The sequence below is a fragment of the Pan paniscus genome, chromosome 7, assembly GCF_029289425.2.
Source record: "Pan paniscus chromosome 7, NHGRI_mPanPan1-v2.0_pri, whole genome shotgun sequence".
NCBI classification, from domain to species: domain Eukaryota; kingdom Metazoa; phylum Chordata; class Mammalia; order Primates; family Hominidae; genus Pan; species Pan paniscus.
Window position 1 is genome coordinate 91,154,327 of NC_073256.2, and position 22,500 is coordinate 91,176,826.

At 39.1% G+C, this 22,500-nt stretch overlaps 1 protein-coding gene across 3 annotated transcripts in view; it reads left to right on the forward strand.

Annotated features, from left to right (window-relative positions):
- Nucleotides 1-3,186: 3,186 nt before the first annotated feature.
- Nucleotides 3,187-22,500, forward strand: part of HNF4G (hepatocyte nuclear factor 4 gamma) — a 154,902-nt gene continuing 135,588 nt past the window's right edge. Inside the window, exon 1 of one of the 3 annotated variants that reach the window (XM_055116668.2) lies at nucleotides 3,187-3,316. The gene's annotated coding sequence lies outside the window, so the exon portion shown is untranslated. Of the gene's footprint in view, nucleotides 3,515-22,500 lie in introns of all 3 variants that reach the window. The other 2 variants (XM_034966254.2, XM_055116669.2) reach the window with 2 other exon arrangements.

Consider the following 22,500-nt stretch of genomic DNA (forward strand, 5'->3'; position numbering starts at 1 on the left):
AATCTAGAAAAGAATGGGAGGAGAACTGCATGAGCTTTTAATTTTCTTCCCTTTTTCCCCCCTTCCTGCGTGTAAACTGGGGTAAGGGTGGGCGGTAATCCCCACTGATTGAGCCCGCGCGGGGAGGTAACGACTCCGGCGTGGGTGCCACCGCGGTTGCGAAAAATCGGGTTCTGAACCCGGTCAGCAGGAGTGGCAGCGCCCCAGCAGCACCTAGGCAGGAAGAGGACACTTTCCGTTCGCGTTTGGTGATGGTTTCATGTACCAGGACATGGGTGCGGAGTTGTCCTCGGAAATAGAGTCTCTGGATGCTGAAATCATAAAGACCTTTTCCCTGAGGTTGTGCGCGCGGGCCCGCGCCCTCCCTACTTCCTGAGCCCTCTGCCTGAGGCCACTGCTTTTAATTAATAGTATCAGAACGGTTCCTGGGAGAACCTGGAGTTCTTATCAAGGCAACAATCTTGGTGGCGTTGGGAAGCGCGAGAGTAGGGGTGGGGAGTGGGGGGAATGGTGTAAAAAAGATTAAGTACCGAAGCGAAAAGGAAAACTACAGGCTAAACGAGACATTTAATAGGAAAGTGAAGTAAAGGGTTTTTTGACGCCACATTTTGTGTATTTAGTTTTAGGTTAAAAGAGCAGATGCAACATAAATATATATGTGTATAATTTCCCCCTAACCACTAACTAGCGAAATGGAACATTGTATCTACTGAGAACCTTTCCCTGAAAAATTATCCTGAGCCTTTCTTCTTATTGTTGTCCAACCCCCGCCCCCCGTACCCCCAAGCATCAGGGGACGACTCTCCATAGGGCACATTTTTCATCTTCAGCAGCTTAAAGCCATGCCATGGAGAATCGTAATAAATTAGTTTCAGGAACAATATAAGTGATGCTGTAAAGCTTGGTCGTGTAGCATTGGTTTATCTAGTAAAAACTGCCAAGCTCCAGAATGGAGTCAAATCCTTGTTCCTTCTAGTTCTTAACGTCGTTTATTTATTCATTCATCCATTCATTCATCTGAAACCCCTCCTTTCTTGCTCCTGGCACAGGAGGATTGGCAGTGTTACCTAAACTCTTCTCAGGGGTTTTTAAAAATTGAACAAATGCAATGTTTTTCTTAGATAATAACTAAGACTTCACAGAGTTTAATTTCTTGAATGCATGACTTTTTTTTCATTATTGAAAATCCTCGTGTTGATAAATTTTATCGCAAAGGTTCTACCTATTGTGTCAAAATAATTTTGTACACAGAACATGTGATTATTTCCTGGTAGATCAGCGATTCTACCACATACCAGTAATGAATTGATTATCCAAAACCCAACCCACTTACATCGCAGATTAACAGTGGAATAAACTGAGACTATTGAATTAAAATATTATTTCTCTGCTGGGAACAAGAGATGTCAGGTGTCATTAAAGCTTCTGTGAATGAGGATGAAGAACTTGTCTCCAGACTTTGTGTTTTATGGAAACTATACATTCACATTTTGGCATAGAATAGAACAACCTTCATTCTCCAAGTATCTGGAAATATTTTTAAAGAAAATGTCCACAGGTGATCTGTAAACAACACACCTATGAAAGATTTGCATAATAAATGTAACCCGTTAATTGTAACTCTTTTGCCTCTGCCGTGTCTGGATGGTTTCCCATGAGCGACATGAACAGAGGCCACTCTCTTGACACGGTTTGCAAACCGCGTGGGCAATGAGGAACCAAAGAATGTGTTTTGTTCAAAAAGGCCGATTTTAAGAAAAATAGTATATGATCTCTCTCCTTTGTCCTCATTTCTAAAACAGCCAACAACTTGTTTTTCAAAGAACCTTTCAGCAAGATATTCAGAAGGAGAAAACTGAGAAAGTTTAGTAAATCCGATCTAAAAAGAAAAAGAAAAAAGCACCTAGCCCTTTGATCTCCCTGGCATTGTTATTACAGCCTTAAAATATCAGCCAACCCTCTGGTAGGAAAAGAAAAATCTTACGGATTAAGTAACTATTTATCTCACGATGATAATTACTTGTTTGACCTGAAGTCACTCATTCCTGAAACCACGAGTTAAATTGTTGAGATGTTTTTAAAAGCCGGCGCTCTGGCTATATTGCTGGTGAACAAATGCCTGACCAAGAAGATCAGCGCATCTGGGACGGGTCTGAGACCCACTTCTGCAAGTCGAAAGCTAAAGGGTATGGGAGGGAGAAAGGGAAGTTTTCCATCAAATACATATCTAAAGAGGTACTTAAAGACTAAAACCACAGGTAGCTGGCACGGATGGGAACGGAAAACCATTCCCCCTCCTCTTCCCAGAACTCTTGCTGAGCTAGGTGGTCAGGAGCGTCATGGCAGAATATAACCCCAGAGGCCCAAGGTGCAGTTTGAAGAAACGGTGGCGGCTTCCCCTAGTGGTGTGGCTTCAGAGCTGCCCCTAGGAAGCCATTTAATTCCTTTTAATGATACTTCCAGCCGTTTTCTGGACCTCATGAGCTCAGGATGAAATCAGCATTCTAGGGTCAGCAGGCTTCTCCCTGCTACCACGTGTCCAGAAGCACTTCCACAAGCCAGGGTTGACATCGCCCAAGACGAGGCGTGACCCGGGGCGGGGGAGGGGACTTCGCCCGCGTCGCGTGAAGGATGCCCTGGCCTCGGGCTGCAGGCGCGGACCCTCGGGGGCTCCGCAGGTTGTAGGAGGCGGAGACCGATCCGCTCTAGCCCCGAGCGGTCCAGCGCGGGGCGACTCGCCCGCATAGTGGAGATTCCGGCATGAGGCGGCGGCAGTCACCGCCTGGCTGCACCGCGGAGGCCCGGGAGAGCCGCTGCGGTCTCGGGAGGCCGGGCTTTGGGACTCGCTGGCCCGACCGCCAGTCGCCCTGGGGCCTTGGGAACAGGGAAATGCGCGCGCCGAGGCGGTGGCGGCCTCGCTGCTTTCAGTTTTCATTGAGTCTGCTGGTTACTGTTTAACGTCCCCACCCACGTTTCAGTTTGTTTAGTAAATCGATCGGACTGTGAGAGTCAGGCCGCTGCCCTGTCGCCATTGAGCAAAGCTAATATTCTCCCAGCATATGGTCTAAAATCTTTGCTAGAGATCGGGAAAAACAAACAAACAAACAAACAACAACAAAATCCTTAAGCTTCCTCTCCCAAGTCCCCCCATCCCCACCCCCACTTCCCACCTCCTCGCTTTCAGCAAACTTCCCAGCCTGGGAAAAGTGCGGCGCGGGACAGCGCGGCGGGGTGGGTGGGGGACCTGCTGCCGGGAGATGCGGCGGCGGCCGCGCGGCTGACTGCGACTCGGGAGCTCCGGGAGCGGCCCGCGCAGGTAAGTTTCTCCGCCGCCGCCCGGGGCCCGGGCTGGCCGCAGCGCACCGCCCCGGCGGCTGCCGGGCAGGAGGAGCCTCGGTTCCCCTCGGGCGGCTGAAGGAGGGGCTGAGCCTCAGGACCCCTAGGCCAGGCCGTGTTGAAAGCAGATACCCCGAGGCCTCGCCCAGCTTGCGCTGGAGGGAAGAAGGCGCTGGAGGTGCGGCAGCGGGCAGTGGGGTGGGGGGGGGGAGCGGGGAATTGAAAGGTGCCAGTCCTTTACCTTAGAAAAGAAAGAAAGAGAGAAGGAGAGAGAGAGTGTTGTATTTGTTTGGGTGCAGAGAAAGCTTTGGTGGCTGTAGCGGGTCATGTGATTCCCAGGTCTCTGGGGGTCTTCCGTGTAAGTACTTCTGTGGCCTGGGGCAAGGCCAGGACAAATGGATATTCGTGGACCCTGGAGGTCTGTGGGGAGATGCTTGGTCCTGCAGCATCACCCCATGCATGGCCTTTGCTCAAGTCTCAGCTTCCATCCATCTCTCATGGACACATTTTGGGAGTGGGCATCTGCCGGTGATGCCGTTGGGGGATATTTTAAATATAGTATTGAGATCTTCCTAGCTAACTTTGGGATGAAATGTCCTTTGGAAGCTTAGTTAACAACGTGCCAGTTAAGCAATAACCGTTCTGTGTCTAACTGAAATAAGCCAGCACGTGATAAGATCTTAGAATGGAATGAATATATGTGCTTCATACCTGATGATCTGTGCTTATAAATCTTGCTCGGAACTGAGTCAAAGCACTGCTACAACAAGCAAAACAATCAGCATGAGTTTTCACTTGCGGGCAAGGGCAAGAGAATACAGAATCCAGAAGCTCAAAAGTGAATGGGATGTCCCGGAAACTAAACACTCATTGAAAGCACCATTTCCTGGTTTTGTTTTTGTTAGTTTCTTCTGCTTTCTCGTTCATTTTACAGGTTTCCCTTCTCTCTTTAGAAGCGGTTATTTGTCATTAAACATTCTTCCTGTCTAGCTGTCACCGTTTTTCCTTAGGAGTCCTCCTGTCCCCACCTCCTCACCACCACTCCCTCTCTTTTCATGTCCTGTGGACACTCTCACTCAAGCCACCTGATCTGCTGTGTGGTTGAAGTAGGTGACCAAGTAGTGTTGGGCTCTTTCCTGGTATCATTTGAAGGTGTGGCAAGGAGAGGGAGGTGGTGGTGAGTGGTGGTAAACTGCTCATTTTTCACTTTTCAAAATGGAGTGGAAAATTGAGAGCTGTTTGTCTTCCCATTTCTCCTAAGCTCCAGTTATGGGCCTACAAATAAGGACATTTTTCCAACGTGCTTTATGAAGGTTCAACTCTTTTAGTAAAGTGTGTTTATTAAGATCTCACAAATATTGCATTTTTAATCACGGTTATAGGCATATGGGATAGCGCAAATTTATTTTAGGGATTGCTAAGATTAAAAAAAATACTCCTCATGTAAATAATAAGTATTTGTTTTTGAGTGCCTTGTTCTTTTTTTTTTTTTTTTTCCGAGATGAAGTCTTGCTCTGTCACCCAGGCTAGAGTATAGTGGCACAATCTCGGCTCACTGCAACCTCTACCTCCCCAGTTCAAGCAATTCTCCTTCCTTAGCCTCCAGAGTGGGATTACAGGCGCCCACCAGCAGGCCCGGCTGATTTTTGTATTTTTATTAAAGATGGGGTTTCACCATGTTGGCCAGGCTGGTCTTGAACTCCTGACCTCGTGATCCGCCCTCCTTGACATCCCAAAGTGCTGGGATTGTAGGCGTGAGCCACCCCGCCCGGCCTGTTTTTATTTGTTTTAAATTCTTGTTTTTTCTATAAATTCTGAAGGTAATATTTTCTCATAAAACATCAAAATCGTAGTAAAATAGAAAAAGAGCCCCCTCCCCATTCCACTCCATGTATGTGTAACTTCTGTTGATGTTTGGGTTTGTGTTTCTCTAATCTCTATGTGTATAACACAGACAGTTTTCTTTTATTGTTTTAAAATTTGAATGGTTCATATCATACTAGTATTCTGAAATTTATTTTTCTTTAATATTTTTCAAATACTTATCTGTCAGTATATACAGATTTTTTTTTTAAATGTGTCTACCCAATGTAACCAGCCAGTGTCCCTCAGAATATTCGCTTGGATTTTTCAATGTCTAAGTATTACAAACAATGATATGAATATCTATGTGCATTATCTTTGCATGGGTACTGCTGAATATTTATTCTGAGAAGAGAATTGCTGGCACCAGGGAGATGTTTGATAGATATTGCCAAGAGCCTTTCTAAACACCCACAGTATATTTCTTGTACCATGCTTGCCAACACTTTATAATAATGATTTATTTAGAATGTTGTCAATCTACTGTTGAAAAATTGATTTCTCATTGTTGGGAATTATATAAACCAGTCCCAGAACATCTGACTTGGGGAGTTCGGGAATTTTTCTTTAAAAATATAGTAAAATGGGAATGGAATGAAATACACTTGAATATACCATCTTATTCTGAGCTTGTAAAAGAATCTACTGCATTTGTTACTATCCATTTACTGAATGGCTGGAGATACTGATACATGATAATGAGCATTTCTAGATTGCAAACATGTGGACCATGTTTGCAATAACAACATGTTGCAGTTGTGATTTTGTGGTTTGTAACTACATGTTTTCCTTCCTAAGAGAAGATTCACACCCCTAGGGCAAAAGTATGATTTTAAATGAGGTGTTATAGCTCTGGGTCCTTTAAAAAGTTATCCATGCAAATGAAACAACTGGGTATGTTGTTGAAACAAACACAGTCTTGCAATTACTTCTCTCCACCATCCTCAAAGGTATTTATACCTATTGGTGTCAGTCCTGACACTCATATAGAGACATAAGGAACTCTGCAAATATGGCTTACTCTTATTCTTATGTTTTAAAGAATACACACGCACACACACATATAGATCAGGTAATTCTTATTGAATACTTAATATGCACTAGGTACTATTGCAGGCAATTTATATGCCTTTTGCTTTTTAGATTCTTATAACAATTCTGTGCTGTTCATATTAACATTCTTCCTACTTTACAGACGGAAAAAGTGAACCAGAGAGAGATGAAATAACTTGACTAAGGTTACACGTTTACACGGGATAGAGCTGGGGATTCAAATGCAGGCATGTCAGCTCTAGGTCGTGAACATAACTATGGCTGCTCCATGTCCTCATTGAGTTGCTCGCTGCACAAAGGTGCCTAACTGAGCAGAGGAACGGTTGAAACCTTTACACTACCCACAAACCAAACCATGTCCCTTTGTTCTTGGCTGAATATTCCCTGGGGAAGGCACTTTTCTAGGCCACAGAATATCTGTAAGAGGTATCAGCACCCTTGCTGCTGTTGGATAATTTGTAGGAGCTACACAGACCTATTGGTTTCCATATGTATCTTTGTAACTCAATACTATTTACCTACTCATTATGGGTAGAACTTAAATAACAGATTTGCCTTATTGCCTGTTCTTCCCTACCTTATATTTTAAAACATGTTGACAGAGTATGCTCTTTACATGATAGAATTAGCTGATAACATCTGATGTTCCCCTGAAAACCTTTTATTTTATCAAGATGGTTTCCTGGAAAACGAATAGGGAGTTCACTTTTTTCTTTTTGTGTGACACTCAACATTTTGAAGAACATGAAGGTCTTTAAGGATGACTAGCTTCATGGGAAGCTGCGTGGTGCATAAGTCACAAGGGCAGGCCTTGTTGTCAGATGGCAAGGTTTACATCCCAGCCCAGTTATTCACTAAATGGGAAGGGAGGGGGTGCTTGGACAACCTATCCTCTTTGAGGTCCAATTTCCTCATTTTTGAAATGTTTGCAATTATAATACCTATGTCATATAATTGGTAGGGTAATTACATATGCTAATCCATGGGAAACATTTAGAACAGTGCCTGGCACATTGAGTACCAGGTATGTGTTCTGTGTTGCTGTTCTTATGGTAGAGCGAGATAATGCATCTACAACACTGCTTGACTTGTTGTAAGTTCTTAATAGGTGTTACTTGTTTTTATTGATCTTCTCTCTAGAGATTATTATATTTATATACACAAAGTACTTATAACTTCAGAAAATTGTGGACCGCTGGAAACCTGTCCAAGCCCTCTAATAGGCCTTGGAGATGTATTGATGAATAAGAAAGAGAGTCTCTAATTTCTTGGAGCTTTCAGCTAAGCAGTGTAGAGAAAAATCACACCAAGTGTAGTTCCAGGGCTGGAACATTGGCTTTGGAGTTATTCCTACCTGTGTGCAGATCTCAATTCTGCCGCCTGTCAGTTGTATATCCCAGAGCAAGTCATTTAATGTTTCTTCAGATTAAATAGCTATGAAATGAGAAAATAGTTCTTACTTTCAAAGTACATATGGATAAATTCTTGCATTATTTAAATAAAGCATTTTGTCTGTTGAATGTTTGACACTTCCTACACTCTATTTCAGTATAGAAGAATCATATTTATAAAGGATAACAAAAAGTTGACAAGAAATCTAGGCAGCTTTTCCCCCATCTCATTTAAAAGTATCATTATTTAATAGTAGGATATCATTTAAAAGTATGATACCACCTGGATCTGACAATTTAATGTTTTAAGTATTTTGAATCTTTGTTCCCGTGGGCTTACGCACTGTCTTGTGCTTTGCTTATGCTCTTGGCTGACTGAAGGTTATGGACTGTGTTTTAGAATTTTTTTTTTTTGCATTTTCTTATTTCAGACATCATAGTTATAGGTTCCAAATAAAGTTAATATATATTATTTTAGCAGGAATTAAGTTATAGGGTCTCTATACGGTACCTGGAATACAAATATAAGTATCACTGCAAACAGTGATAATCTACCTTGAAGACAAACATAAGGTGACACTATTATATTAGGATAACAGATAATTATAATTAGTATAATACTGTGGAAAACAGAAGCAAAAAGGGTACATTTAGCTTGAGTAGCCTGGAGATATTTCAGGGAAGTGTTAATGACTTCTGATGAGAACTTGCTGAGTAGAGAAGAATTAGAAAAGTATTTGGGGCAGAGGAGATCAGACTTGCAGTAGGAATAGTAGCAAGAGATGAAGTGGGGAAGGAACACTGGGCCAGATTCTAACAATATTGAATGTGGGTAACAAGGATTGGACGATGTCTGCAAGGCACCGGGAAGCCATCACAATCTTTAAGCAGGTTGAGTTATGATTTTTTTTTCTTAAGATTGACTGGCAGCATTTTGGAAAATGGGTTAAAGACAGAAAGAAAGGGAGAGGAGAGGAGGACAGGAGAGGGCAAGGGAGGGAAGGGGAGGGGAAGGGAGGGGAGGGGTGGGGAGGGGAATAGTAAGAACTACGATAGTGGCCAGTGGCAATGAAGGTGAGAAGAGATTAGAATCTGTAGGTTTCAAAGGTATTTAAACTGAATTGATCAGTTATAGAATATGTAAGATGAAGGGGTGAGAGAGATTGAAACTGACCTACATTTCTATATTTCTCAGCAATGACTTAGAAACAACTCTTTCCTAAAGTTCTCCTGTCTGGCTGGGGATACCTATAAAAAAAAATTATTGGCTGGGTATGGTGGCTCATGCCTGTAATCCTAGCACTTTGGGAGGCTGAGGCGGGTGGATCACTTGAGGTCAGGAGTTTGAAATTAGCTTGGTCAACATGATGAAACCCCACAAAAAAATGAGCATGGGCATGGTGGCGGGCGCCTGTAAGCTCAGCTACTTGGGAGGCTGAGGCAGGAGAATTGCTTGAACCTAGGAGGCTGAGATTGCAGTGAGCCGAGATTCTAGCATTACACTCCAGCCTGGATGACAAAGAGAGACTTTGTCTAAAAGATTTAAAAAAAATAAAAAAATTATTATTCACCATGCTAAGTATAATTGTTGAGTCCTGGGGAAGTATTATTAAAACCTAGTGAAAAGCCAACTCACTTTTCCTGGAGTAGGTTAAGAAATTAAATAAAAATTCTTTATTTTTAAGTCAGGTTTATTGAGATATAATTTGCAATCAGTAAAACCCCTTTTTATGCATGTGCTTCAGTGAGTTTTGACAAATGTATGTAGTTTTGTAACCATTACCACAATGAAGATAAAGAACATTTCTGCACCCATCCCCCTCAAACTCCCTGTGCCTTTTTGTAATTTTTCCCCTCCACTACACCCCCGGCAACCACCGATCTGATTTCCGTCATTAATGTTGCCTTTTCCAGGATAATATATAAATAGAATCATAGACTATGTACCCTTTTATGTCTTTTTTTTTAATTTAGCATAATTATTTTGAGATTCATTCATCTTACTGTGTGCATCAGGAGTTTATTCCTTTGGGGGAGAAAAAAAAAACCTTGGATTTATGAGGTGTTATTGACATACCATAAACAGCATATATTTAAAGTGTACAATTTGAGAAGTTTTGATATATGTATATTCCCATGAAATCACCACAGTAAAGATAGTGAATATAGCCAACACCTCCAAAGGTTTTCTAAAGCTCTTTTATACACTCTTTCTCCTGTTCCTTGCATTCCCTTCCTCCCCTGTCCCAAAGCAACCATTGATCTACTTTCTGGACCTGTAAATTCATTTGCATTTTCTAGAATTTTATATCCATGGGGTCACGCAGTATTATTTTGTGTCTGGCGTATTTCACTCAGTGTAATTATTTTGATATGCATTTATTTGGTTGCATGTATCAATAGTTGTTTTTAAAAATATTTTTTGCTAAATAGCATAATGTTGTATAGATATTCTGCAATTTGTTTATCCATTCACTTGATGAACATTTGGCTTGTTTCCAGGTTTTGACTATCACAAATAACGCTGCTACGAACTTTCTTGTATCAAGTCTTGGTGTGTACACTTACATTTGTCTTATATGATTACCTAGGAATAGAATGGTTGGATCATAGGCAAAGAATTACCAATCCGGTTTCCAGAGTAGTTGTCCCATTTTACATTCCCACCAGTAGGGCTTGAGAGTTTCAGTTTCTTTACAGCCTAACCAACACTTGGTATGATCAGTCTTCTAATTTTAGACATTCTAAAAGATATAAGATATTTCATTGTGATTTTAATTTGTATTTCCCTAATGACTAATGATTCTGAACATCTTTTCATGAGCTTATGTAACATAAATGATTATCTTTGGTGAAGTTTTGTTCAAATCCTACGCAGTCCCCTTCTTTTAAAAACTGAGTTGTTTATTTTTTTCATTATCAAGTTAGAAGAGTTCTATATATATTATAGATATCAGTCCTTTTCAAGATATGGGTTTTGAAAATATTTCTCCCCACATGAATTTATTCTTATACAAGGGATAGGATTTAATCAAGAGAAAAAGGGTAAAGATATTGTATTCATAAATGGGAATAGCATGTACAAAAAAAGAAATAAAAAAATGGATTTATGAGGCCTCAATATGGAGTAAAATAGAAAAAGGTGATAGAAAATGAGTTTTCAAAAATAAAGAGTAGCCTGAATATAAAGACTTATGGAATTTAGACTCTTTTTGTGAGCACCAATACTAATAAATATCAATACAACAACAATAGTTATACTAAGAATTGAGCATTGCAGTTTATAGAGTGTTTTTATATACACGGTCTACAGTGTTTCCCCCTGGATCAATTTACTTTAGTCCTGTGACAACTATGTGAAGGCGCAGAGACTCGGGGCCATGTGAAGTCAATATCAAATATAGGTTTTTGGGGTTTAAGCAAATGCCTTTTCAACCAGTGTGTGCACGTGTGTGTGTTGGGGGGCGGGGGGCATGTATATGTACATTTAATGGAGTGTGAGGAAAGAATGACAGCTGGATTGGTCTACAAAGGCTCAGAAGGGCACTTTCCCAATAGAGCAGGGGAGAGTGTCCTGCTGAGCTCTGGCAGGTGGTACAATAGGTTCTGATAAAGTTCGGGTTGTATACCTGTACTTTAAAAATGACAATTCACAGTTATTATAGAATGGTTCACAAAAATTTCAAAATCTCAGAAGATATTTTAGATTCTGTGAATTTTTTTTAGTTGTCTTTTATTTGTAACCTGACTCTAGATAAATAAAGTAAAATTATGTTAGTTAATTTGTTAAGACAAAAATAATGTGATCAAGTTCTTTTCTTTATTTTTAATTTTGTTGTTTTATTTTTAATTTCTCATGGGAATTCAAAGAACTTACTTTTTCAAACACAGTCCTTTTGTTCAGTATATTCTGATTTCATTGTCTTGCTCAGAGCTCTGCCCTGACTTTTTTCTGCAGACGGCTGACATGCAATTCGAACATCAGATCAGCTTCGGAAACATGAATAAAAATTACCTGCTGAACAGGCTCATGATTTGGACATTTTCATTTTTTTCTTCAGTTTTTGAACTTACTTGGAAGCTTTGAAATGTCCTGATTTGCTGTGTTTTCAAAATTTTCACCCATTTTTAACTCCTATAGGTTCTTTTTATGGTAAAGTAACAGTGGCTTATAACCGAGAGAAATTGAAATCTACTTGCCAGTGTGTGGCTTCTCCATATTAAAATGCTGTACCCTTAAAAGGAAGGTAAAAATGATCTTAATAGTCATTATGTTTAATATGCTCATACACATTACTGTATGTTATTTGTGTCTCTTTTGTGTGATCAGTTCAAAATCACTTTAAGAAAACTGCTGAAGTATTGTACAGCATGTCTATGTAGACTTCTCATGGGACCTGCCATTTTCTCACAGATAAACCTAGAAGGCTTGAGCTTCTTTTAAAATAAATTTGCAAAATCATTCTGTTTATGTTCATATTACTTAATTAGTTTGGGGTGATGAAAAACACATGCAGGTTTTGGAGTTAAATACATGTGATTCAAGCCTGCAGCTTTGAGCATGTTAGCAAACTTCCTGAAGCTCTCCCTACCCAGTTTACTGTACATTGTGAGACATAAATAAGATGGCATTTAAAGTGCTCAGCATAGAGTCTGGCAAAAGGTGGATGTACTTAATAAATGTGTAATTGCTTGCTATCTTGACTCTTCTTTATATTAATACTTCTATATATTTATTCCGATTACCGTAGGTTTGGTACACACACATACGAGCATGTGCATGCTCGCACGCGTGTGTGCACACACACACACACGCTGCTGTGACTAGTCAACATTCTGTTATTTTTATTTTTTATAGATGAGGGTCACCCAGGCTGAAGTGCAGTGGTATGATCATAGCTCACTGTAGCCTCAAACTCCTGGCGACAAGTCATCCTTCTGCCTCAGCCTTCTGAATAGCTGGGATTACAGGGAGTTAACATTTATTCAGTTTATGTGTGCTAGATACTAAATGCTTCACATATATTAAATTGTTTAATTCTTTCAATAACTCTATACGGTATAAGATATTGTTATCTCCACTATGCTACTAAGGAAACTGAGTCAAGGAGATGTTATGAACACCCAGTGAGACTAAATAATTAGTGTAAGCATTAAATAGGAACCAAGGCCATTTGTCTCCAGAGCCCAGTTTCTTCTGATAATAACTTAAATACTAATAAGGTCTTATGCTATTAATCTCATCTCAGTTTTTACAGTATCTTCTAAAGCTAAAAATGAAATAAGGTAATTTTATTTTTCTCCTTCTTTGTGTTCTATCAATTACTTATATGAAGCATATGAATGATTTCACTGAATTCAATTTGAGCATCTATTAGGTGAAAATAATTTAACTGATATTTCATGTGTAAATAAACAATATGGCAGATTGACTTCTGAGACATGTTAGAATAGATTTTGTAAAACCCTGAATATGAAATTTTAATTGAAACTAATTTATGAAATCAGGAATAAAAATGATAATAGTCACATGTTTGATCAAATAGAAGCTGGTGCTTATGGTATTAATTTTTATCTAGTTTTGCACGATAAATTTTGAATACTTAGTTAATTATAAATGTGTGTGTGTCTACACACATACACACACACACACACACACACACACATATATTTTAGGTAAGAGTGTTAGTTTGCTAGGGCCGCCATAACATAATTCCACATACTGGGTGGCTTAAATAACAGAAATTTATCTTTTCACAGTTCTGGAGGCTAGAAATTTAAGATTAAGGTTTCAGCAGGCTTGGTGTCTTCTGAAGCCCTTCTCCTTGGCTTGCAGATGGCTGCTTCCTCCTGGTGTCCTCATGTGGCCGCCCCTAGATTTGTGTGCTGTCTGTGTCCTGATCCCCTTTTATAAGGACAACAGTCATATTGTATGAGGGCCCACCAACTTGACTTCATCTTACCTTAGTTATTTCTTTCTGAGGTACTACTGGGGGTTAAGACTTTAACATATGATTTTGGGAGGGACACACAGTTCAGCCAATAATAACAGGGCAACCATAAAATGGTTTTGTCTCATTAGAAGCTTGGATGTTTTAAATCTTCCTTACAGTCTATGCATATATTTGTTTTCGACTATCAATTAAATCAACTCGGTTCAAACATCTAGAATCAAAACCATTTATGTTTACTTGTAGAAAGCTTTCCTCTTTCCTAACAGTCATATCCTCATCCACACTTTCCTCATATTTGGCCTTAGTATATTCCCCCTTTGACAAGTCCTTCTGGCTAGGACAAATGGCAAAATTGATGTGGCTTGAGGATGATATCTGGAGTCACTGAATATATAGAAAGAAGAATCTTTCATGAATAACCTAGTGATAAGTCTCTCTCTCTCTCTCTTTTTTTTTTTTTTTTTTTTTTGAGATGGAGTTTCGCTCTTGTTGCCCAGGCTGGAGTGCAATGGCACGATCTCAGCTCACTGCAACCTCCGCCTCCCGGGTTCAAGCGATTTTCCTGCCTCAGCCTCCCGAGTAGCTGGGACTACAGGCATGAGCCAGCATGCTTGGCTAATTTTGTATTTTTGGTAGAGGCGGGGTTTCTCCATGTTGGCCACACCGACCTCGAATTCCTGACCTCAGGTGATCCGCCTGCCTCGGCCTCCTGAAGTGCTGGGATTACAGGCGTGAGCCACTGCACCTGCCTGTGATAAGTCTCTTGTTTTTTAAAAAATAATTTTTGCCTGCTACTTATGTACAAACCACTATTTTCCCATCATGGCCTTTGAGTAAACGATAGTGTTTTGATTAAATAGCAGCAGAGGGAAGTTCTGTGGACATGCATGTTTGTGTCCCTGAGACTATCAGAAGTTAAACAACAATGCCAAAGTAAGCTGAACTCCAAAGCAAGGCAGATACTGTGTTTGCATTTGGGAGAAACAGTTTAAGTATTTCTTTGAGGCTTTTGTACTCTGCTCGGTTCAGGTCCTCATACAGGCATTTATGTATCACCTTAATTTATAAATGGTGAGTTTTAGTAGGAAGCATTGAATTTACACAAACAATAATCCAGAGGCTACTAAACTGGGTACTTCTCTTGAATCAATGGAAAGAAAAACACAGCAAAGCACCCTTCATGCTGAGCAAAAGTTTCAAGATGTCAGACCCATTCCGAGGGACACTATCTATGGTGGCTTCCCCTCTGTCCTGTTTGAAAGAGATAAATACACATAAGCCTTTAAGATACAAAGGGCAGTTTCTGTATTTGAAGTTATGCATTACACTGGTGATTTCAGAGTTTCTCAGGTAAAATCCTAACAACTCTGATTGCAGTACAAGCTCCATGATTCATGCCCACAAACACTTCAATGTCACTGACAATGTAATTGCAGCTCATGGATGTTTAGGAGAGTGTGCTCACTCCAGTGCATCTGTTTTAAAACAGTGAGTGATTAGTTGTGTTATGGCTTTAGCCGTCTTGCAATAAATGTATTAGGAACAGTGGTTTGTTGATTTAGATAAATGTATCAGGTCCTAGCTATTTAACTTCTTTGTGCTTTAGTTTGCACATCTCTAATATGGGATACTACCACTTAACTTTCATAGGATTCCTGAGAATCTTCAATTGAACAACATATATAAGACAACACTCAGCACCATTTCTGGCACTTGGTAGTTGCTTAACCAACTGAAATATTTTTTCGCTATTATTTTTAATTTCCTCTTATGATATCAGAACTAGGTTAAAAAAAATCTCCCAATTTTTTGCTTAAATCAAAAGCCAGGAGTCTTCTTAATTTCTGTCTTCTCCTTACACATGTTATCTAATTCATCAGTAAATTAGAGATCTGCCAATATTAACTTCAATTGGGCCTCACATTTTCTACTTATCTTTATCTCTACTGCTGCTATGTTGTCTGAGCCAATTGTGTACGTGGACAACTGCTGTAAGTCTACGAACTGCTTTCTCCGTAACCACATTGCTCCCTTCAAGGAGGACATTCTTAAAACATAAATAAGAATATGTTATCTTCCTGCTTAAAATCATCTGATTGGTTTCTCATTGTACTAGGAATAAAGTCCAGACTCTTTCTTGCGGCCTATGAGGTGTTTGACGTTCCGGCCTCAGCCGTCTCTCTTTTACCTCTTGCAACTCTCTTTGACCCCTGAAGTTTTAGTCACATCTGAGTTTTCTTCATTCTCCTTTAATTAGTCAAGCTGTTTTTTTAATCTCAGGGCCTTCCTTCATCATTTGTGTTCAATATTCCTTCCAAACCCTTCCCCGACCTCCCACACATAAACATCATATGAATATATTTTATCCTTTAGTTCTCAGTTTCTGTGAGTTTCCTCTGATTTGTACAGGTGTCTTTTTTCATATTTATTGATGATTGGAGATAACTGAGTAGACCCAGCTGACTGGGAGGTCTCAGCAGCAGACGGTTGAGTGGATATTGTCACAGAAGGCCAGGCAGCAAGAGGAGAAAGGAAATTAGGATGCCGAGTATTTAATGAAGCAAAACAAACAAAATAACTCTGACTCATTCTTTACATATAACTTGAAAATGTAAATTACATGACGTAATTATTTTTGTTTAGATTAAGATATGATGATTACTAAGAAGTGCTAGTTGAGGACTCTAAAGCAGTACTGGACAATGAAAGTATAATTCAGCCTCATGTGTACTTTTAGTTCTCTTATAGCCACATCGCAGGTAAGTAGAAACAAAGGAAAGTCACTTTAATAATCTATTTTATTTAACCCAATATATTAAAAATATAATCATTTCAATGTATAGCCAATATAAATGTACAAATTATTAATGAGAAAAAACAAAGCAAGCAAAATTATTAATGAGATCTTTCCTGTTCCTTTTTCATGGTAGGTCTTGGAAATCTGTGCATTTTACACTTGCAGCACATCTCACTTTCTCGCAGTCACAGTTCAGAGCTCTGTGACCACATGTGGCCAGTGGCTACCTAGTTGGTCAGTCCAGGTCTAAGGGTTATTTAAAGGAAGTTTAATCTGCACCATTCCTTTATCATCTGGGATGACTTTTTATTCAATTTTGTGACAATTTAACTTTGAATTGGTTTTTTAGATTAGATATACCAGCTTTCTATTTTCAATGACTTTTAAATAGATGTATGGGAAAAATATTTTCTGGCATTTACGAAAAACCTATCATCTCTATCTTAATTATGTTTGAAGATAAATAGGGTTGACAGGGGTTAGCTTACACTGGAGAGTTGACAGTGCTGCTAGAGTTTCTGCAACTTTTAAGATTTATGTAAGAGGCAGTTTACACGGAAATTGTACATGCAAGTGGTTCACAAACTTGAGTGGGCATCAGAATCAGCTGGGAAGCTAGTAACTCTGAAGATTTTTTGGCTTCACCCCGGGACTCAGTAGGTCTAGGATGGTGCCGAGCACCTGCATTTGTAGCAAGTTTGCAGGTGCTGCTCCTGCTAGTAGAGGCCACTGCTGGCATAGACCATCTCGTCTCTCCACATGCACGGTGCACGTGGAGATTGCCTTGAGCAACAGGGCATGTTTTTCTTCTTTATATGGTTGATGATGCAGACCCTGGAAACTACTCTTTTTTCATTTGTTTGTTTCTATGTGTGTGTGCGCGTCAGGTGGAGGGTAGATGCAGAAAGTTACTTACCTGTTCATTATGCTGTTGTGTTCTACTTTGAGAAAACAGTAGCAAAAGAACTTTAGGGGAAGGATAACAACAAAATAAATTTCAGAGAAGGAAACTGATATCAGTGGGCAATACAAGCTCCCTAGTGACTATTCCATATATCTTACTACTTATGCTGTGAGGGGCGGGGAAATAGGAAGGTATTTTACCTGTACAGTGTCTATTTTCTAGGTCCAGATGACAGACTATTAGTGAAATAATAATAGCTCTGTTGAATACTCAACCAAAAGCTAGTATTTTCCCCACAGTAATTTATCTTTTTTCTAGCCATTATGATATCCACTAAGTTCTAAGTGTTAAATTAGCTTTTAGGCTCACATGGAAATAAGTACCATTGTTTATATGATCAGGGCAGAGCTTGTTCAGCTACTGTTTCATGTTGGATTTCTGCAAAGCTGCAATTGTGTGAATCAGGCCTCAGTGAATACTAGGTAAAATTAATGTCAAATTTCTAAGTGATGAGGAAAATCATTATCAAAATAAATATATTAACTTTGTAAGGCTATAGATTTTAAGTTTTTTTAAATAAAGGCTAAATTTAGGAAATAATCCAGTGAAATTAATCTTTCCTCCTTATGTTCTCTGAAAACTTATTTCTCTGCTGCATTATCTTTTTTTTTTTTTTTTTTTTTTGAGACGGAGTCTCTGTCACCCAGGCTGGAGTGCGGTGGTGCGATCTCGGCTCACTGCAAGCTCCGCCTCCCAGGTTCACGCCATTCTCCTGACTCAGCCTCCTGAGTAGCTGGGAGTACAGGCGCCCGCCACCATGCCCAGCTAATTTTTTCTATTTTTCACTAGAGACGGGGTTTCACCGTGTTAGCCAGGATGCATTATCTAATATTTATTGAGCATTTATTATTTACAGGCACTGCTCTAAATGCTTTATCAGCATTAATTCATTTAGTCCTCATAACAAGCTGATAACTATATTATTATCATTCCGACTTTACAGATGGGTGTTACACAACCAGTTAGGAGCAGAGATGATATTCTGCTGGGCTTAATTGCAATATTATATCTTCCTCTGTGAGATTCAGCTGTCTTAATTTGTTCTTTCAACACTTGGTCTTTCTTCCTTGACCTCCTATTCCATAAACTTGTACCAAACTATACATCCATTTGAAATATTTTTGGCCTGGAATTTTGTTCCCTTTTCCATAATTTTATACTTTTTTCTCCCTCCATGCCTTCTCTAAGTCATTCACCTTATCTGAAAGTATAATCCCTCTTCTTTTGGCTTAGCTCTGCCCTTAATAACATTTTACATTAGTTAGCTCTCATAACTCTCAGTGTATTTATGACTTTTCTTTATCTTTTTTTTTTTTTTTTTTTTTTTTTTTTTGAGATGGAGTCTCACTCTGTTGCCCAGGCTGGAGTGCAGTGGCACGATCTGGGGCGATCTTGGTGCACTGCAACCTCAACTTCCCGGGTTCAAGCAATTCTTCTGCCTCATAACTCCGCCTCCCAGGTTCATGCCATTCTCCTGCCTCAGCCTCCCCACTAGCTGGGACTACAGGCACCCGCCACTACGCCTGGCTAATTTTTTTTGTATTTTTAGTATAGACGGGGTTTCACCTTGTTAGCCAGGATGGTCTTGATCTCCCGACCTCGTGGTCTGCCCACCTTGGGCTCCCAAAGTGCTGGGATTACAGGCGTGAGCCACCGCACCCAGCCATTTATGACTATTCTTAATTATAAAAGCAGAAACAGAACATCTAAAGAATTTTTTAACATGAGAATTAAATCACTATCCAGCACACATATACTTCCTTCTTTGAAACTTTCTGCCAAGTTTCTTTCTTTCTTTTTTTTTTTTTTGATAAGGAGTCTCGCTCTGTCTCCAGGCTGGAGTGCAGTGGGGCGATCTTGGTGCACTGCAACCTCAACTTCCCGGGTTCAAGCAATTCTTCTGCCTCAGCCTCCCGAGTAGCTGGGACTACAAGTATGCATCACCACACCCAGCTAATTTTTGTATTTTTAGTAGACACGGGTTTCACCACGTTGGCCAGGATGGTCTTCATCTCTTGACCTCGTGATCCGCCTGCCTCGGCCTCCCAAAGTGCTGAGATTACAGGCGTGAGTCACCGCACCCGGCCCTGTCCAGTTTCTTATATGTGTGTGTTTGTTGGCAGGTGTATGTTTTATATTTATTCACTATGAGTAATTTGTATATGGATTTTTACATTGATTATTGAATTATTTTTTCCTTATTAAAGTAATATTTAGCATTATCTTCTTAATATCAAATTAAATGTTCGTTAAATAGAAATAATACAATCTACCTAATCCTTTTTAAAATTTTTGTACAGGTTGAGAGTGTTTATTAATACAGCATCTTAAATTTTTTACCTTTATTTTTTAAATTTCCATTTTTATTTTTGATTCAGGGGCCACATGTGCAGGTTTGTTACAAGGGTATATTGGATAATATTAAATTTGTGCTTCTATTGATCCCATCACTCAGATAGTGGACGTAATACCCAACAGGAAGTTTTTCAGCTCTTGCCCTTTTCTCTCCCTCCCACCTTTTGGAGTTCCCAGAGTCTACTGTTCCTAACTGTATGTCCATGTCTACCCAAGATTTAGTGCCCACTTATAAGTGAGAACATGCAATAACTGGTTTTCTGTGTTTGTGTTAATTTGCATAGGATAATGGCCTCCAGGTGCATCCATTCTGCTGCAAAGAACATGATTTCTTTCTTTTTTAAATGGCTGCATAGTATTCCATGGTATATATATATGCCATATTTTCTTTATCGAATCCACCATTGATGGGCACCAAGGTTGATGCCATGTCTTTGCTATTGTGAATAGAGCTGCGATGAACATACAAATGCATTTGTCTTTTTGGTAAAATCATTTATTTTCCTTTGAGTACATACCTAGTAATGGGATTTCTAGGTCAAGTGGGAGTTCTATTTTTAGTGCTTTGAGAAATCTCCAAACTGCCTTCCACAGTGACTGAACTAATTTACATTCCCACCAATAGTGTATAAGCATTTCCTTTTCTCTGCAGCTTCACCAACATCAATGCAGCCTATTTATTTATTTATTTATTTATTTATTTATTTATTTTTTTTTAGACAGAGTCTCGCTCAGCCACCTGGGCTGGAGTGCAGTGGTGCAATCTCGGCTCACTGCAACCTTTGTCTCCTAGGTTCAAGTGATTCTCCCGTCTCAACCTCCCGAGTAGCTGGGATTACAGGCACCTGCCATCATGCCTGGCTAATTTTTGTACTTCAGTGGAGACGGGGTTTCACCGTTTGAGTGAGGCTGATCTTGAGCTCCCGACCTCAAGTGATCCTCTCGCCTTGGCTTCCCTAAGTGCTAAGATTACAGGTGTGAGCCACCGCGCCCAGCCCAATGCAGCTTTTAAAAAATCAACTTATCTAGTATTAACTTCCAGAAGTTAATTTAGTGAGTCAACAAATTAGCCTTTTTCTGGCTTTTAACATATATCCTTGTATTGCTTTTAAATGATTTTTTTAAGTTAATGGTCGCCAATCTTAATCATACACACAAATTTTTACATATATATTATATAATATATGTTATATATAATATTTATATATATTATATAATATATGTTATATATAATATTTATATATATTATATAATATATGTTATATATAATATTTATATATATTATATATTTTTTATATATATACACACTTCTGTAACCATTGCTATGTCACATAGGAAATTTCCAACTCCCCAAAAGTATCACTGGGCTCCTAACCAGGCAAAGATTAATTTCGCCTGTTTTACTGTCTTGCTGTGTATTTTTCTGTTGTTCTGTGGTATGCCATTGGATGAATATGCCACAAATAATTTACCAAATCTACTGTCGATGGTTAATTGGGTTTCCCATTTTAGGCTATTACAATAAAGCTGTCTTGAACATAGTTTACATGTCTTTTACTGGACTTGACACTCCTTTCTGATGGGTATATTTCCAAGAGTGGAATTACTGGACCATAGGGGATACATGTGTTTAGCTAATATTAGTTTTTTAAGGTATAAAATCTATTTAAAATATAAATGGAAATATTTCTATTTTGTCAATTGGTAAGAATATTACACTATCATTTAAAAGGAGATAGATCAAATAATTTAGAAAAGTGGTAGCAGAGTCTAGAAACAACTAATTCCACTTGCCTTTGGTCATTTCCTTTCTTTCTGTATAAGCTTACTGTACATGCAACTATATAACTATTTTTTCACAACAATATATTCCTAAGTTTTTAGACTTTTATCGTCATACTGTTTTGGCTGTAAGCACCCTTCACTTCCATTCCTCGTGGATTTCGCTCATGCCATTTTGTCTGTCCAGAATCACATTTTCCCTGATCTCTGTGTTTCTCCATTGCACTTCCTCTAGACTTATCATACTTTTTATTTAACTAAGATTATCAGAGCAATACATTTTAAAGAACTTAAGCTATTCTTATAAATTTTCTCTTCTGGTCATCTTATAGCATAATTTTCTCTAAATTAAGCAGACACTTCTTTTATATCTTCTCTTATACCTCTGAACCAGGAAGTGAACTCAGAAAAAATTTCCTTCAACACAGGCTTTCATTTGTTTGTTAGGGTGTGCCGGCAATAAATATTTTCTCTCTGGGACACCTAAATTATAGCCACTGTTTTAACCTTAATAATATTGTTGAGGTGCAGACCAGACAATGTTTCCGTTATTGCAATTTTTATTTATTGGAGGATAAAAGGTTGTTTAGTGAAAAGAGAAGGTGGGAAGAGGTAATGATTGGCAATTCTTATTTATTGGAGGATAAAAGGTTGTTTAGTGAAAAGAATAGATGCAAAGAGGTAATGATTGGCTAAGTACTATGGAACTCCCTGACACTGATCGAATTATGTTAATGTTTAGTTCGTACTTGGGAGTATTACAGTTGCTTGTTAAAACTCCATTATGTAACTCCATTTTCAGGCCTGGGATCATGATGGGGTTAGGGATAAATACAATGATTAATTTTTAATGCAAGGCAATAATCAGATTTAAACATTTTAAATCTGTGTATTCTTTTTGGTATTGTTTTTTAAGTGGTTTTAGTTTTGAAAAAAGTTTTAGTTAATGTTCAATGATATTGCTATTACATGAGAAGTGAGGTGATAATAAGTAATCTTTTTAGA